Raw genomic sequence first — 6,000 nt, forward strand, 5'->3', positions numbered from 1 at the left:
TTGCACAATGTTGACCCAATTGTCAGTCTATTTCCCATCTGGCAGGGACATTTATGTATTCAGGTGGACATTGTGGACAGAAACATTGGTGGATCTTGATTCCCACCATAGGATTTGGCCTGTATTGCACATTGCCTTCATATCCCACGCAATGCATTGCCATTGTCAAGCACATTGCCACCCTGGTGACTTTCTTCCATGTCTCCATGAACGCCCATATATTTGGACTGACAGTTGAGAAACCTTCCCTTGTTAACTATGACATGGATGACTGAGAACCTACAATAGAGTGACATGTTTAATTTATATTATAATTTTTTAAACAGGTCCTACTGAATGTCTGTTGGATCAGTCTGGATGGCTGAGCGGTCCAAGGCGCTGCGTTCAGGTCGCAGTTTCCACTGGAGGCATGGGTTCAAATCCCACTTCTGACAACTAGTGTTTTCATCTGGAATTAATGTCTGACACATATGATATCGTGATTAAAGAATTTATCAGTTCTTTGTATGTAAGAGAACATGAATGTGCCCAAGAAACGCAATTGCAAGTGCAGCGTTTTGTGAGCATCTTTATTGTCAACACATGTAAAGTTACCATGTGTTTGTACACAGTAGACATATCTACTGCTGTATTCACTGTCTGTGGCACCCACATGGTCTGAATGCTTAGCTAACTAAATGACTTAAATTGGCCTGTAATTGTTGGTTTTTCATCTTTGTTGTGATTGTTGTGTGCCTTTAATATCACACATGTGGATAATATGAAAGAAACTGTCTAGCAAACCCTTGCAACACTTCTAAAGGTTCCATGGTGTAATGATAGCACTCTGGACTCTGAATCCAGCGATCTGAGTTCAAATCTCAATGGAACCTGTTTTTAAGTTGTATGTCTGCGTTAGCTTAAGTTAAGTGTAATGTCTTGTTTGTGTTGTAGTATGGAACCATTTTCCTGTCTTTTATGTATTATGAAACTTATTTCCCTGGAAGAAGAGTTACTGTAGCTCAATGGGATTGTTCCTGGTTAAATAAAGGTTAAATAAAAATAAAATTCATCTGTAATATATCCAAACATTCCTCTCTTCATTACCGACATACTGGAAGTCGGCCATGTTTAATTGGATGCTCTCCAGTTATTGTTGTTTGGTAGATTGACATTATATTTTCTTACTTTGGGGACTTTTCATTTCATATTCTTTGTCTGACATTTTCTATCCCTGTTTGTATTTTCTGTGACTGCATGTGGTTTTAAATCTGTTGGAGTTTCTTCAGACTAAAGCAAATACACTGATGATGTCATCCAAAAGACACATAAAGGACATGTTTCCAGAGGACACTAAAGAATGACGGAGCAGCAGGAAAACAGAGCAGCTCAAATAGCAAACAGCTGATTTATTCAGACTCGTAGAATAACGCCAATGATTGACTTGTTTTAAATGTCTGGGAATGTGGAACAGCTCCATGCTGACTACCTGAAATAAAACAAGGCCACGTGCTGATTATTGGGGACTTGATTTGATGGATTTATTTGTCCTATTGTGTCTCTGTTTAAACTCCTAATTTAAAGGTAAAGTCAGCGTCCACTAAAGGTTATTTTGTTGCTGCTGACAGACTCAGATTATTATTCTAAGTGTGTGACAACATTATGGGATGGATCCCTGCAGAGATAGACCTTTTAGTTAAAGAGGAACATCCTTTTAGTTTAGATCCTTTAGTTTCCAACCAGACCAGAGTGGTGGTTGGAGGAACAGTGGAAAGATGAACCATGACGGCTTTTCATATATATATTTACTTTTTCTATTGACTATAGTTGTGTTTGTTATTAACAGAAATCAACCTGTCAACATTTCTATTCGTCATAAAGTTCCAACGTTAAGTTTTTCACCGCCAGTTCAAAATGGAGCTGAACACGGAGGAGGGTTCCTCCCTAACGGCGCTCTGCTCTGCTCCGTGCCCCCGCTGTCCGGTAATAGTTAAAGCAGATAAAAACCTAAAGAACACTCAAAGCTTCAAGACGAACTTACTTAAGAAGCGTCTTCATTCACGTTCAAGAGAAGGCCTGTTTCCAGCCACACTATGACTTGATTCATGAAATCCCTGTTATTAATATGTAGTCAGTCCCATATGGTCTAGCGGTTAGGATTCCTGGTTTTCACCCAGGTGGCCCGGGTTCAACTCCCGGTATGGGACTAGGTATTTAGCCGGTGAAGGTCTACAGAAAGATCTGTACAATCTCTAACATTGGCCTGTATTAAATCAGAAATGTAATTAGGTATTCTAAGAAATATGTGTTTTCTCTTGCAAATGTTTTGTTCCAATAACATTAACAAGCATACCTTTAGTTACGTTCCTTGTGTTTGTCCACAGGTTTTGAAGCCATATACAACATTAACATTATATGTTTTACCCAGGTTTCTTCTTTTATTCAGTGATATTTCAATTTCCTTGCGGGAGTCATCCCAAAAGGATTAATAAATATAAGTCTAAGTCTATCTCAGAAAAAAGGAGAAAAAAAAATCTGAAGTTTTTCAGGGGATGTAGCTCAGTGGTAGAGCTCATGCTTTACATGTATGAGGACCTGGCATCTGCAGCAGGTATTATGGTAGAGTCTTTAAAAGAGCTGCAACAGATATTACCTCCTGTGGTAATCTGACTGGTAGGGTTATAGAACGTAGTGGTAGACTAACACCTCCTGTGACACAAACTAAGCGGTATGCTCTCTCTTTTATACCTCAGACTATCAGAAAGCACAACAAGCACTGTAGTGTAGTAATTGTATTACGCTCCAGTTTTTATGGGTGTTACGGCAGGTATGAGCACACAAGATTCAATTTTTATGGTTGAAATAAACTTAATGCTTTAAGTTTACTCTTCACAAGGTGGAGACATTAAATGTTAACAGACTTGATATTGATACAAAGTATAGGAATTAGCAGAGGATGGTTTCGATCCATCGACCTCTGGGTTATGGGCCCAGCACGCTTCCGCTGCGCCACTCTGCTCTGCTTTCCAATGCCAGGGACTGGACAATCTGTGATTCACATTTTGAGGGAAGGACCAAGGTTCCAACAGTTTATGGGTTGTAAAGTAAAATTTGGTAGACCTCGCAACTATCTTTTATGTGAACTCAACCATTGATTATTCACAAGACTTGTTATTGGCTGGCGTTTTAAAAAAAGGGCATTGTGAGTACAGATATAAACATCAATAAGGAGTAGGGGTGATCCGAGTATCCGGCTGAAACGAGTATCCGGTACGGATAAAGCACTTTTGCCGAGTACAAGTATTATCCGAGTAATATGAGTCAATATCCGTGCTCGGATTGAATAAAACTCCTCAACTGGCCGCGTAGCGGTCTGTGATAATCACAGCACCCTCCGTACAACCCGCTCGGCTCTATCACTCACCACACAGAACACGGAGAAAATGTGCTCCCTCTCTCTCTCTCTCTCTCTCTCTCTCTCTCTCTCTCTCTCCGTCAGTCAATCAGGTCTGCGGATCTGTTCCGTTAACGTTTAGGGTTTCTCAGCTTCAGGTTTGTTTTTAACTTCGGTTTGTAGTACTTACAGACTTAGTAACCAGTAGATTTCTGGTGAACGTGGGGTTTGTAGTCCTTACATAGTAACCAGTAGATTTCTGGTGAACGTGGGGTTTGTAGTCCTTACATAGTAACCAATAGATTTCTGGTGAATGTGGGGTTTGTGGTACTTACTTAGTAACCAGTAGATTTCTGGTGAACGTGGGGTTTGTAGTCCTTACATAGTAACCAGTAGATTTCTGGTAAATGTGGGGTTTGTAGTCCTTACATAGTAACCAGTAGATTTCTGGTGAACGTGGGGTTTGTAGTCCTTACATAGTAACCAGTAGATTTCTGGTGAACGTGGGGTTTGTAGTCCTTACATACTAACCAGTAGATTTCTGGTGAACGTGGGGTTTGTAGTCCTTACATAGTAACCAGTAGATTTCTGGTGAACGTGGGGTTTGTAGTCCTTACATAGTAACCAGTAGATTTCTGGTGAACGGGGGTTTCAGACATGCTGCTCGGTTTAAATGCGACTCCTGTTGCGTCTCTGCCATCGGAGATTTTTATTTTTACTGTCAGCTGCCCCCCGCCCCCTCTCTCTCTGTGTCTCTTTTTTACTCACACACACACACACACAACACACACACACACACACACACACACATATACCTGGTGTCGAAATAAAAAAATAAAAAAGAACCAAAAACAAAAAAAGTCACAATGATCATACAAAAATAAAAAGTTAAAAAAAGAAAGTTATATTGAGTATGAAAACTCTTGTTCATTACATTTTACTTCATAATTGCAACCGCATGTGTTGTATTCACTGTTGCAAAACGTTCTGTATATAGTTTGTTTGTTACCATGACAACACCATCGATCTGAAGCTTGATGCTGTCATGTAAATAGTTTTCAAATCAGCAATAAATATAACAATTTCTGATCAACCCATATCAATTGCATGCTTAAAATAACATGCCGGTTAATAAATGCATATACTCATCAACTTTCTTTTATTATATCATCACAAATCATTATGACATCAACTTTCTTTTAGATTTATGCATATACACATTAACTTAATTTTTGATTATCATCACCATTCATTATGTCATCATCACTTTCATTATGTCATCATCACAATTCATTATGACATCAACTTTCTTTTTAATAAATGCATATACACACATCAACTTTCTTTTAGATTTATGCATATACACATCAACTTTCTTTTCTATTTATCATCACCATTCATTATGTCATCATCACAATTCATTATGACATCAACTTTCTTTTAGATTTATCATCACCATTCATTATGTCATCATCACAATTCATTATGACATCAACTTTCTTTTTCATTAATGCATGTACACATCAACATTTATAGGTAGAAAGTTGCATATCTAATAATAAAGGTGAATGGTCAGATGTTACAATACCTAAATAGTCAGAGGAAATTACACCTGCATTAAGCGTACTGTCAATAAAAAAGTAATCAATCCTAGGATATGAATGATGCACCTGGGAAAAGAAAGATAATTTTTTAATGGTGGGGTTACGAGATCTCCATGGATCAACAAGACCATTCCGTTTCATAAAATCAGAGAATGTTATAGACATAGCAGATTGAGTCAGATTTCGAGGATTAGAACGATCCAAGATTGGGTCAAAAATACAAATAAGATCCCCACCGAAGATCAGCAGGTGTGTATTCAAGAAGGGAATGTTATTCAGCAAACTGTTAGCGAATTCAACATCTTCGAAGTTTGGGGCATTTACATTTACAAACAAAACCCTCTTTTGTGAAAAAGTACCAGCAACCATGAGGTATCTGCCATTCCTATCCGCAACAACATCAGTGGATGAGAACTGAACTTTTCTGCTAACTAAAATGGCGACTCCTCTAGCTTTTGAATTAAAATTTGAGTGGAAAACTTGAGCCACCCAAGGGCAATGTAACCTACGGTGATCTTTGACGCGAAGGTGAGTCTCCTGCAAGAATACTACATCAGAGTTTTAACGTTTCAAGTGCGCAAAAACCTTAGATCTCTTAACAGGATTCCCCACACCTCTGATATTCCAACTGATAAATCTGAGAGGTGTGCCTGACCCAGCCATGCTGGGATCTATAATGTCATTAACCATTTAAATAAAAAAATAACATCAAAAAATAAAAATGGTCATAGAGAGCCAGGGTGGAACACCCACCCCCAACATACCCCCAAACACAAATACACCCAAAGTCCCATATAACCATAGAACAAAGGAGACAGCAGTGTTTCCCACAATAACCAAAAGTTGTCCACAATAGCGTCGAACAACCGGAGACCATGCAGAATAGACAAAGGTAAGAGAGAAAAAAAACTCCCGCCGATCTCAACACTGTTTAACAGTATGCACATGAATATAGTAAAGCACGTAAAAATGCAAAATGACAAATAATAGTAGGCCCTCAGTCCTGTACTATCAGATGGAGAA

At 38.6% G+C, this 6,000-nt stretch overlaps 2 non-coding genes across 2 annotated transcripts; one reads left to right on the forward strand and one right to left on the reverse strand.

Annotated features, from left to right (window-relative positions):
• Positions 1-2,114: 2,114 nt before the first annotated feature.
• trnae-uuc (transfer RNA glutamic acid (anticodon UUC)) lies at positions 2,115-2,186 on the forward strand. Its single transcript has one exon. It is a non-coding gene; the product is annotated as a tRNA-Glu (tRNA).
• Positions 2,187-2,926: 740 nt separating this feature from the next.
• trnam-cau (transfer RNA methionine (anticodon CAU)) lies at positions 2,927-2,998 on the reverse strand. The gene has a single exon. It is a non-coding gene; the product is annotated as a tRNA-Met (tRNA).
• Between the last annotated feature and the right edge of the window lie 3,002 nt (positions 2,999-6,000).

The sequence above is a fragment of the Etheostoma spectabile genome, unplaced genomic scaffold, assembly GCF_008692095.1.
Source record: "Etheostoma spectabile isolate EspeVRDwgs_2016 unplaced genomic scaffold, UIUC_Espe_1.0 scaffold00002874, whole genome shotgun sequence".
Lineage (NCBI taxonomy): Eukaryota > Metazoa > Chordata > Actinopteri > Perciformes > Percidae > Etheostoma > Etheostoma spectabile.